The sequence below is a fragment of the Lissotriton helveticus genome, chromosome 2_2, assembly GCF_964261635.1.
Source record: "Lissotriton helveticus chromosome 2_2, aLisHel1.1, whole genome shotgun sequence".
Taxonomy (NCBI): domain Eukaryota; kingdom Metazoa; phylum Chordata; class Amphibia; order Caudata; family Salamandridae; genus Lissotriton; species Lissotriton helveticus.
Window position 1 is genome coordinate 426077131 of NC_136060.1, and position 12778 is coordinate 426089908.

A 12778-nucleotide genomic window follows, 5' to 3' on the forward strand; every position below is an offset into this window, starting at 1 on the left:
AGAAAAACAGACCGCATGTATTTGAAAAATGTGTATGTGATGCAGCTTTAGGCCCTGAAGTTTAAGGGGTCACACGCGCTGCAGCTTCTGTGCATGGATCATCAGCCTTGTGACCTCTCATTGTAACATAGCCCCTCTTCAAAGCTAGTTCTATGCGTAAAATGTGAAGAAGTAAACAAACATTATTTAGAAAATGTAACCAAATAGAATAGATCAAATGCTGTCTTACAAATTGTACGTTGGTTTTAATATAACTGTATAAAGTATATGCTGCGTTGTACACAGAAATCATATTTTGTTTGTGGCAAAACTTTAGAGATGTCCATTTTAAAAAATAATTGTTCATTGAATTATTTAGCTCTGAGGTACGTTTGAATAATTTGCCTTTTCTTGCCGCACAATTTATTCAACGCTGCCATATAATTTGGTCCTCCCCTGCTGCATATTGGCAGTGGTCCCTATAGTAATCTTACTCTTTGCCTATTCACATCTGCTTGCAGTGGGACTGATCATATTTCAGTTAATGAAATATCTACTGAGAGTTATGCAATGTGTCATGATATACACGCAGTGGCATTAATGCTAATTATGTGGCATAATGCGCCGCATTTTGATATAGTATTACTTTAAAATTTTGTCATATTTTTTACACTCGCCAACACTGACAGAGCATAGGTTGCACCCATTACTTGATTGATATTGCATGGTGTGTAAGCTTGCTTTTTTCAATTAAACTTTCACATACATCTTTTCTGGTCTGCTTTTATATCGTCCACAGGGATCCACGTCAGAGTTTGTACAGACCATGCCAGAAATTGTAGCTTCACATAGCCGTCAGGCAGCCAATTTCACGCTGCTGGTGGATTTGAACATTCATATGGATGCCGTCACATGTTCGTTTTTTTTTCCGTTCTTTAGCTTTATTCGATTTCGGTTTAAAATCATAAAAGCGTACAATTAAAAACAATCATAATAAAAGTTACATACAAAAACACAAAATGGCAAGAAGATAAGACAATTGTCCAAGCTGCAGGAGTAAGTTCCTTGGTTTCATAGGAGAATTCATAGTTTTCCATACCTATGGCTAATGTGCGTTGTTACGGGGTGATTGAAGGCAGGAAAACCGCGGCCACACAGTACACGGATGTTTCTACCCCTCGAGTAAGTTGTCTCTGCCTTTGCTTTTAGTCTAGATGTGTATGCCTTGCTGGGATAAAAATCATGTAGATCCCAGATGGATATAGGGCCATCACCTTCACGGGGGTACAAAGTTTGCAGGTAGGGAACGATTAGACTACTTATAAATTTTATTAGAACTAGGTCGCCGGCAATATCCTTTTGTAGGGGGCCTAGCCAGCCCACCCTTCTAACAGACATGATTGTGCCGTCAAGATCTAGGGGCAGGGGCCTATTTCTAGTTAGCCAATACGTGACTTTATTTAGTAGGTCTTGTTCCCACTCAGTTTTTCCAGGTTTAAGTGCTGGGACTCCCGCAAGAACACACACGAAGGCAGCTGCCTCCGGAGGTAGCTGTATGTGAGTGGTGTTATAAGGCTCTACTCTTGTAGCAGTGTATTGTAAAGGACCAGGTTTGGAGTGGACTTTAGGGGCGATAAGGGGTGGTAAGATAGAGACTAGAGGATGAGTTTGATTATTACTATTTGTACCAGGTGGGTTGGAACAAATTGGTGTTACAGATTTTTCAATGGGAGTTAGGTTGGCCTTAATACTTTTCTCTATTCCCAACAGCCTATCCTCTAGGGTGGTGATTCTGTCAATCAGTGGAGAAATGAGTAATCTAACCAAGTGTTCGATCTGGGACAACAAATTCTGATTGAAAGAGGTTGCCAGTTGGTCTATTTTTCCTTCCAAATTTAGGGGAGGTTAGTTACAGTCAATGGGGAGCTAGAACACAGTTTTTGTAATTTAGGTTTGTTCCCTGTGGGATTGACCCTATCCCACTTCCTTTTGCTGGATAGGGACTGGGGAAGTACTATATTTTGGATATTTGCGTTTTTGGGTAATGGGGGGTATTCCAGTGAGCTGGCAATTGGAGTCGATATACTGATTCGTTTCGCGGGGCAAGTAGGGGGACTTTTAATTTCATTTTTTTTTTTTTAAAACCTTTATTAGCAAAAAATATAACACAGATATACGCCTACAACCCACTGGGCCGGCTAGGACAATATCACAAATCAACGTAAAATTACACAGCTCATCAGCCGACAACCAGGGGTCCGGCAGCCATGGTGCACGATATCAGTCAATTCCTGAACGACAGGATATGGAAAGGTTTCATTTTTAAAACAACCAAACGAGAAAAAACGAAGAGGAGAAAAAACAAGGCTATGCTCTAGTTGCGTTGTCTGTTCCATATGATGCGGGGAGAGACAGTCCAAAGACAATATGTAAAGACAGGAGAGCCCTCAGGAGAACAAATAAAGGGGGGAGGGGGGAAAACGGGGACCCAGAGCCAGTGAACTATCGATAACACAATACAGGAAGGAGCCGAAACGCATAGTCAAGGGGAACAAGGCACGTCAGGGGGATCAATGAAAGGGGGGTCGCATATATCCCCACGGAATGAGTTCCATTGGTCCCATATCCTACCCCATTTTTTGGGCCTGCCACGAGAGATATAAGCAATCTTCTCCCTGAACATGCACCAATCCATGTTGTCTTCCCACCTGGAGACCGACGGAGCCCTCTGGGAGCCCCACAATTGTGCAATGTCCCTTTTCGCAACCATGTTCCCCAGCGTCACCCATTGAGTCTGAGCAACATTAAAATCATTCGGTTCCCATACATTCAATAGACAGCGCCTGGCTTCAGGCAGCAGCTGAACATTCGTGACCTCACCCATCACCGCATGTATTCCATTCCAAAAAGACACAACCTCCGGGCACTCCCACACAATGTGGAGGAAGGTAGCAAGCATACCACAGCCCCGCCGACACAGTCCATCCTCAGAGAAACCCATACGCATCAATCGGGGACCCATGACATAGACCCGGTGCAGAATTTTCAGCTGAACAAGTCGCAGACGCGCCGGAATCGCTACCTCTTTAGGAGAGGATATCGCGGCTTGCCAATCCTCGTCATCCAATTCTAGCCCATCGTTAGTCCAGGTGCTACGTAGGTGAACAAGCAAGTCCGATCGAGTATTAATAAGTTTCTTATAAATAAGGGAGATAGTGCTGTCTGGAACATGTCCGTCCAGCACCCTGTCTTCCAGGGGGGAGCTCTCCGGGATGTCAGAACCGGCCGGAAAAACCGACCCAATGGCATGTCGAACCTGAACGTATCGAAAAAATTCCGAGGCATTCAAACCATATTCCTCCTGTAGCTCGGCAAAGGTCTTCACTCTATCCCTAACCCAGAGATCACCCAACTTACTGATCCCGATGAGGTCCCATCTATCAAACCCTTTTGAAGTCCATAGTTCACACAGCCTCTCCGCGGAAAACAGAGGGGTCGCTCTGGTCAGCCTATCTGTCCATCCAGTAGCCGCAGTCGCGCTGCCCCATACCCGTACCGCCACTCCAGTGGGTCCTGTCAAATTCTTCCTAGCACCTCGGGAATAAGATGCCCTGTAGTAATCCCCCCCGGGCAAGAGCCACCGGTCCATTTCGAAAGCCGGATTCGGAACTGGACCATACATTGCATGATTTACGGCACTCAATTGACATGCCCAGTAATACCGTCGTATATCAGGTAACGCAATGCCCCCATCGTACCAGGGTAGCGTGAGCTTAGCCAACGCAATACGGGGTCGGCCAGCCCACACTAGCTTCCTCTGGAGGCACTCAATTTCGCGAAAGTAGCCAGCCGGCACTAAATCAAGTGTGTTTTGCACAGCATACAGGAACCGGGGAAGAGACATCATTTTAAACAAAGCTGCCCGTCGCAAGGGGGATAAGGGCAGACCACACCAAGCCGCGATGTCCGACCGAAGCCGGGCGAGCGGAGGCAACAGGTTCCGGTCATACCGTAATGCAGGGTCAAGAGAAATATAAATCCCCAAATACTTAAAACCATCAGTACAAACCGGGATTGGGCATACTCGGGGCAAAGAAAGAGGATCACCGGTAAGCGGAAAGATACAGGATTTGGACCAATTAATAACCAGCCCTGAGTTACGTCCAAAGGAGCGCAGGACATCAAAGAGGACACCCAGCGACTTACGAGGGGACGTCAAATACAACAAGATGTCGTCAGCATACAATGATACACGGTCCTCGAAGCCAGGGGACCACCGAATACCCTTTAGGGAAGGTTCCCATCTGAGCCAGGCGGCAAGAGGCTCAAGCGCAAGTGCAAACAACAGCGGAGACAAAGGACATCCCTGCCTCGTGCCTCGCCCAAGAGCGAAGGGCTCCGAAGCTCTACCATTAACCACCACCTGCGCCAACGGCTGTTCATACAGGAGTTTAATCCATGCAATAAATTTCGGACCAAAGCCGAGCTTGGCGAGAGTGGCCCACAAATATGGCCACTCGACTGTATCAAAGGCCATCGAGGCATCAAGAGAGACCAAGATGGCCGGTTCACTAAGAGACCCCGCCCTCGCGATGACGCCATGCAGACGACGAAGATTGAGGGCAGTGTTGCGCTGGGGGATAAAACCGGACTGATCCGGGTGAACCAGTCCGCTAATCACCGTCGCCAGTCGATTTGCCAGTATTTTCGCCAATATCTTGGGTTCGGCATTTAGAAGTGAAATAGGGCGATACGATGAGCAGCACTCGCGGGGCTTGCCGTCTTTATGAATGACCACAATAGAGGCCAGCCTTTGGTCTCTGGGAAGAGATCCAAGGTCACGCGACGCCGCAAACATACGCAGCAAATACGGCGCCATTTTATCTGGGCAGAGCTTGTACAGCTCAACCGGTATACCATTGGGGCCCGTAGCCTTCCCCGAACGAAGAGAGCGAATAGCGAGCGCAACCTCATCGACGGAGAAATCAGACTCCATTAACGCCCCGTCTGACTCCGAGAGACCGGGCAACTCAAGATCACGAAGTAGCAAGCGCGAGTCCTCCTCTGGCAAGCCCGAAACCGGCGCGTACACGACCCGAAAGTGCTGAGCAAACACCTCATTTATCCCAACCGGGTCCACGACCCGCGTCCCATCGACTCTCTCAACCACAGGCACAACACGATTCATTCTATCACGCCTATCCAGCCAAGCAAGCAACTTCCCCGCTTTATCACCCACATCATATAAACGCCCCTGCTGCATACGATGCATCGCCTCAGCCGAGGCAGCCACCAAAGCCCTGTAATCAAATTGCTTAAGAGCCAAAACATGCAATATCTCAGGCGTAACCCCAGCCTCCAACCGTTCCTCCAACCCAGTAATCTCAGACTCCAAACTCACCACCTCTTCTCGTTTACGCCGCTTCTCAGCAGCAACCAGGGACAGAGTCTGACCGCGGATCACAGTCTTATAAGCCTCCCATAGGGAGACCAGGGAAGACACCGATCCCTCATTTTCGGCAAAATAGAAATTCATGCATTTGACCACCTCAGATCTGATGATGGGATTCTGAAAGTGCCATGGACTGATTGGGGCAATTCGGCCCCCAGTCCCCAAACAGATATCTAAGTGGAGCCAAATCGGGGAGTGGTCTGAGATCCCTCTAGCCAGGTGTTTAATTTCACGCACAGAGAACAACTGCACCATCGGCACGAGGATATAGTCAAGTCTAGAGAGACTTCCATGGGTATACTGAAGCCGGCCAGGGTGCAGTTGTCTCCAACAGTCGGCCAGCCCGAAGGCATCCAAGAATTTCCCCAACCATAACTGTGATGTAGGGAGGAGTCTGTGGGGACTACGATCACTCTCTCCATTCACCACAGAGTTAAAGTCACCACCCAACACCAGCAAACCATCAGGCAAACCCAGAATCACCTCACCCAAATCGGCAAATGTAGTGGATTGCAGCCCAGGCGGAACATAGATCGACAGTATGGAAATCAATTTCCCCTCCCATCGCCCCGTAATGCCTGCATAGCGGCCCCTGTCGTCCAACACCGTGCCATCTATCTCCAGGGGAAGGGAATTCCTGATCAGTATACCAGCCCCTCTCGACCCCGTAGTGAAGCCGGAATGAGCCACCAAACGATAGCCTCTTCTATTCAATGCGTGACATGTATTGCCCACCAAATGGGTCTCTTGGAGCAGGACCACATCCGGGGAACACCTCTTCAAGTATTGCAGCACAATCCCACGTTTAATCCTGTCCCCAAGACCGTTAACATTCCAGCTCAACACCCTAAGCCCCCTAGCCCCCATCCCGAAAGAAGACCGACCGCCCCCCCCCATCTCGAAACAGTCACATGACAGTAAATGTAAAGCAAAGCGCAGCCTTGAAACAAACAAATAGAAAAGAACCCCCCCACCACCCCCAGTGAACCCATCAAACTCAAACCCCCCTCCCTGCACCCCTGCGGTAGACCGAAGAGCCACCCCAACTTGCAGTGTGCCTGTCACCCCATGAAACTAACCTACAAAAAGCGAGAAAAGTCCCCAGAGGAGGAAGATCCCCAGAACCCCCCCCCACCCCGGGCATTCACACAATGCTTGAAACATAGTCTCTAAGCCACTGCAGCGGATCCTGGTTCGCCGATGTAGACTCACTGCTCCTGGTCCTCCACGCCTCCCTCAGCGCCTCTCGTGTCCTCCGGGCCTTCATGTCGCGTCGATAGAGTGTCCAACCAGTCACTAACCACCTCAGGGCGGTCAAAGAAAAGCGCACGATCAGCATGTTCGATTCTCAGACGGGCCGGGAAAAGCATGGCATATTTTAGTCCCAGGTCCCTGAGGCGCCGTTTCACACCCGTAAAGCCCATCCTTTGCTTCTGCACTGCCTGGGTGAAGTCCGGGTAAAAACTAATTGAAGCGTTCTCAAATTTAGTGGGCCCATTGGTTCGGGAAGCCTGCAGGATAGCGTCTCTATCACGAAAATTGAAGAGTCTAGCAATTATGTGCCGCGGGGCGGCTCCCGTCTTTGGCTTGCCACCCGGGACACGGTGGGCCCGCTCCACAGCGAAGAATTTACTTAGGCCTTTCGGCATCAGATGCTTGAGCACAAGGTCCTCCACCAGGATATCAACATTTAATTTCATTTCTAACTTCCACAGTGGCATACCTAGTTTTGCTAATGGAATTTAACTCGTCCAACAGCGAGAGATGTTGCGCTATATCATTCGTTGGGTCGGGTGATTGGTTGGTGAGTGTGCTATCTAGTGTCTTGCAGGGTTCATACGTAAAAGCAATGGGCGGGGATGTCCTACAAAGCTCTTGTGACCCAGAACGTAAGCCTCTTTGGCTAGTAAGTATATTGGTCACCCCCTTGCAAGTCATCATGGAGTGTGCCACTAATAGAGTATAGCAAGGCCACAAGACAATCTGGGGATGTTTAGGAATTTTCGATTAATGTCCAGTGGGGTAGTCCCTTGCCAGAATTTTGGGAGGGGGGAAAAGGTTGTTACCTTAGCGAAGTAATGGAGTCAAGGGGAGTGGCCCCGTCCCGTCTTCCTCGTGCCTCTGAGGGCCCCAGAGGGCCCGCCCTTTGCCCGGGCTTAGCCCGGCGCGCCCCGCGCGCGTCCATGCGGGACGAGGAAGTGGGCAGTGCTTTATGCGCCTCCTGGCGCTGTGTGATGAGGGGGGCGGCGTCCTGCACACGAGGCTGGTGGGAGGTGTAGTCCTGACCGGCGGAGCCAAGCCCGGCCAGTCAGGAAGTCCAGTGCAGGTTACTCAGCGGAGCAAAGCCCGGCCGCCACGCTAAACAGGAGACAGGAGGCAGGAGACAGATGAGAACGCCTCAGCGCAGCTGAAGAGCTCGGCCGGCGTGGAGACCCTTTGACAGCCCACACTTGGTCCTCGGCAGTGGGCAGTGCTTTATGTGCCTCCTGGCGCTGTGTGATGAGGGGGGCGGCGTCCTGCACACGAGGCTGGTGGGAGGTGTAGTCCTGACCGGCGGAGCCAAGCCCGGCCAGTCAGGAAGTCCAGTGCAGGTTACTCGGTGGAGCAAAGCCCGGCCGCCACGCTAAACAGGAGACAGGAGACAGGAGACAGATGTAAATGTGCTGGACTTGTAAAGCGCACAGCTGCCCATGAGCGTCCCGGCGCTTGCTTAGGGAACCCGTCCTGGTATTCCCCTGTGAGAAACCCCGGCAGGGTGTCCACAAGGTGAAAGTCAGGCATCCCGCCGCGAGGGGCCGTAGTGGAGATTAAGCAAGCTATTGCCCAGAGTCGCAGAGTGTGACCCCGTGAGTTGAGTAGGCACCAGAGCGAGAATTGTCGAGTCCGTGGAATTTTGAGCCCAAGACCCGCCGAGGCGGGGAATCGAACCCTGGTCCACGGTCGATCTCAGCTTCCGGGTCTGCCGCCTCTAACCACTGAGCCACGCTTCTCCACATGAGATGGCCTCCTGGCGCTGTGTGATGGGGGGGGCGGCGTCCTGCACACGAGTCTGGTGGGTGGTGTAGTCCTGACCGGCGGAGCCAAGCCCGGCCAGTCAGGAAGTCCAGTGCAGGTTACTCGGCAGAGCAAAGCCCGGCCGCCACGCTAGACAGGAGACAGGAGACAGATGAGAACGCCTCAGCGGAGCTGAAAAGCTCGGCCGGCGTGGAGACCCCTTGACAGCCCACATGTACACAGGTTATGAATCTTCGACAAGACTTATTATCAATACAGCTTGCTCAATTAGTCATGCTCCCTACTCATTGCAAGGGCTATATTTGGGTCCTATTTTTACAAATATCTCGACTATGACGGTGAAAGCCCTTTTCCAATCCCGTGGTCAGATCACTTGCTAGTTCAGGTTTTATCACCAGAACGTAAGTGTCCAAACCCAATAAAGCTCTAGAAAAATCCACCAGACAATGGTCCAAACTGGATATCACAAGCTGGGAAGCAGCCCTGGATAAATCCTCCCCTATGGGAGATGGTGATGTTTTCATCTACCTATTTGACCTTTAAGGAATGGATCAATTTTTTAATGCTAAAGATGCTAATCCCAAGGAATGCCTGTAAACTTCCCTCAGCTAGAACCAGTGCCAAATGGTTCTCGCCAGAGATAAGGGAGTTGAAGAAAGAATGCAAAAGTCATTAAGAAAATAGAGATGCCAGAATGATGTGGCTAGTATGGAAACTTATAAGAAAGCTCTAATAAAAGTACCAGCACGCGAACCACAGAGCCAGGTTAAAATACTTTTCTTACAGGATCAGTAAGTCCTCACATTCTTCCAAAGAAATATATGCCATTATCAATGTCTTTTTAAAGCTCAATATTGTAGGGGCTGGTGCCCCCTCTTCCAAGGAACGGTGTGAGCATCTGGCCATCTACTATTTAGGAAAGGTCAGACTTATTTACGATTCTCTGTCAGAAATAGCAGCCCCCCCTCCTATCAAAGTAAAAAGCAGTGCTATAGTTGAAAAGCCTGCGGTGGAACTCTCAATATTCTCAAAACGAGCAACAAAGATATTCTAATGGCAGCAAACACATCTAAGTCGGTCTCGCCTCTGGATCTGGCACCCATAGATATCTTGCTGCAAGGGGGAGAGGCCATTATATCTGCTCCAACTGTCATCTACAATTCATCCTTGGAGAGTGGATTTATTCCTGATACATGGAAACATCCGATTATTCGCCCATTGTTGAAGAAAACTTCCGTGGACCCTGACAAGGTGGAAAAATACAGACCTATTTCTCCACTGCATGGGGTTAGTAAAATCCTCTAAAAAACTGTTAAATGGTGTTCTTTTTTTTTTTAAACCTTTATTTGAACAAAAGACAAGACCAATCAGTGGTGTACATTCAGATCTGGCACAAGAGTAAAAGATACATTCCATCGTCATACATTAGAGGACACTGTTCCACCCCCGGGCATCATACTCTATAAACGCACACAGCAGTCCACAGGAAGGACAAATGATAGTATACAATAAAATCACAGTGCTCAGGAAGGAGGCACAATACAGCAGGCATTGTTCCAGAATAATACAATACTTAAGCCACAGTCTGAATAGATAGCATTTCCCAGCAACCCTCAACAGGCACCCCTAAACTATACACAGCAATCTTGATATAACACGCAACAGTGGTCCGCTGCACCAGCAGCAGTTATTCAGCAGCGCTCAACCCATCTCCATCTTGCACGTAATTCGAAGAAATAAAAAAAAAAAAAAAAAAGGCACAATGCCTGTCAGGCGGTACACTTCTACCCCACACCAACACGCCTCTCACATTCTGAGTCAGTATCTTGCACAGATCTTGTCAGCAAGTAAACCTGCAGCGGACTCCAGAAATCCTTAGGTCTGCATCGTACAGTCATCATTTCAGCATATACGTTGTATTGATCTTGACAATATGTCAGATCGTCCACCCACTCCTTAAATTTCGGCGCCCTGCCTCTTCCCCATCTACAGGCTATCCTTCGTTTCGCTAGCAGTAGAGCCACATCTGCAAATCTACGATAAGGCACCGGCACTTCCTTCGTGTACCCCAACAGCATCACCAATGGATCAAACGTTACCTCCTCTTCAGTCATGGGCGTCGTGGACCTGCGCCCAGTAAGCATGTATTGCACTGCACTCCCATGCCAAGTGAAGAAAGTCAGCTCCCTCCGCCCTACAACGAGCACATCTATCATCCTCCGCCAAGCGGAATCTGAGCTTCTTAGCCGGGGTATAGTACAACCTCTGCACAATCTTATAGTGAATTATCTTCAGTCGGCAGCTAGAGGAGATATTGGCAGTCACGCCACAACAATAGGCCCATTGCTCGTCAGAGATACCGACTCCAAGTTCAAGAGTCCACTGTTCTCGCGCTCGACTAGCTGGTGTCTCACGTTGCGCCCTAATGGTGCTGTACAATTTTGAGACCAGATGTCGACCATCAGACACCAACATAGTGTGAAGCGGTAGAGCCACTCCAGGTTCACTCGGGAACTGAGGCAGCAAGGTACGGAGGCCCTGCCGAAGCCGCACATAATAAAACACATCTAAGGGAGACGGAGCCCCCCCACGGAAGAATTGGTCACGTGCACGGAAAACGCCCTCAAGGAACAGATCTCCCCATGTAAGTACCTTATTTCGTTTACACATATTCCGAAACCCCGCTTCCTGTAGCAGTGACAGTGCAGGGTGATAAACAAGAGGCAGCGCCGGCGAGTAAAGTACTGTTAGGCCCAATGTCTTCGTAACCCGCGCCCAGGCATCCACCGTGCAGGTCACCGTGGTGTATCCACATCACCGACTCTCCCCAGTACCATACCATCCAGTACCATACCATCCAGCGGGAGGGGATGTGCAATCCATTCCTCTGAGGCATAAACGGCGTGGGACGCATCCAATGATAGGCATATTGCGATTGAGCACTCACATAATATACCTCGAAATCCGGGATATCAAACCCTCCTTTGTCATAAGGAAAGATTAACGTAGACCATGCTAATCGCGGTTGTTTGCCCCCCCAAAACAGTCTAAGCAGTTCCGTCCGAAGACGTTTAAAGAAATACGCGCCAGGGTGATAGGGAATATTTTGGAACAGATATAGAAAGCGCGGGAGTATCACCATTTTCACCAACGAGGCTCTACCCGCCATAGACAGGGGCAAGGACATCCACCTCGAAACATTGTCCGCCAGTTTGGTAATAGCGACACCATAATTAAGCCTAATCGTTTCCTCCCTATCAAGTGACACCACAATGCCCAAATATCGAAGGTCCGTGTCACACCACTCTAGGGGGTAGTCCAGCAGAAACCTCCCAACCGCTGCAGTGAGCGGGAAGAATTTAGACATCCTCCAATTGATATGTATGCCAGAAATACCTCCAAAAGCAACGAGCTCCCGCAGTATCGAGTTGAGATTCGCCTGCGGATCCTTCACATATATCGTGACGTCATCCGCATACAGTGAGATCCCTATTTGGCGCTGAAAACAGTTAAACGCACTGTGTTTATGCAATTGCCGGATTCGACAAGCCAGCGGCTCTATGGCGATAGCAAATAAAAGTGGGGAAAGAGGACAGCCCTGTCTAGTCCCTCTCGTTATTGGCAGTTGAGGAGAGAGCACACCATTTACAATCACTCTGGCAACAGGTCGGGTGTACAGCAGTTTCACCCACGAAATAAATATCCTAGGAAAGCCCATTCTACATAGAATGTCAATAAGATAATTCCACTCCACAGAGTCGAACGCTTTCGTAGCATCCAAAAAAACTGCGGCAACAGGGAGGTCCGGAGCTATCGTCGGGATCAGAGAAAATAGAGTGCGGAGATTATGAGAGGTCGCGGGACCCGGTACAAAACCGGACTGATGTTGCCAGAACTTTCGCCAGTATTTTTGCATCGCAATTAAGCAGCGATAGAGGACGGTATGAATCCATGTCTAGGGGATCCTTGCCAGGCTTAAGTAGAGAGGTAATCGCCACCTCCCTCATGGGTCCCGGCAGAATCCCTATCTCCAGGGACTCCTCAAAGACCTCCCTGAGTACCGGAGCCATTATATCAACATAACATTTGTAAAACTCGGCAGGGAGTCCGTCCAACCCTGTCGCCTTGCCATTATTCAAAGACATAATGGCCTCTCTGATTTCCTCCACCTCAAGGGGCCTACCAAGAAATGCCCTGTGATCATCGGACAGCCAGCATAAAGCAAGATCGTCAAGGAATCCCCCATACCTGACTTCCCCCACCTGTTGTGTAGTGTATAGCTGTGTGTAGTGGTGCACAAAGGCCTCTTGAATCTCCTTTGCATTCTGACAT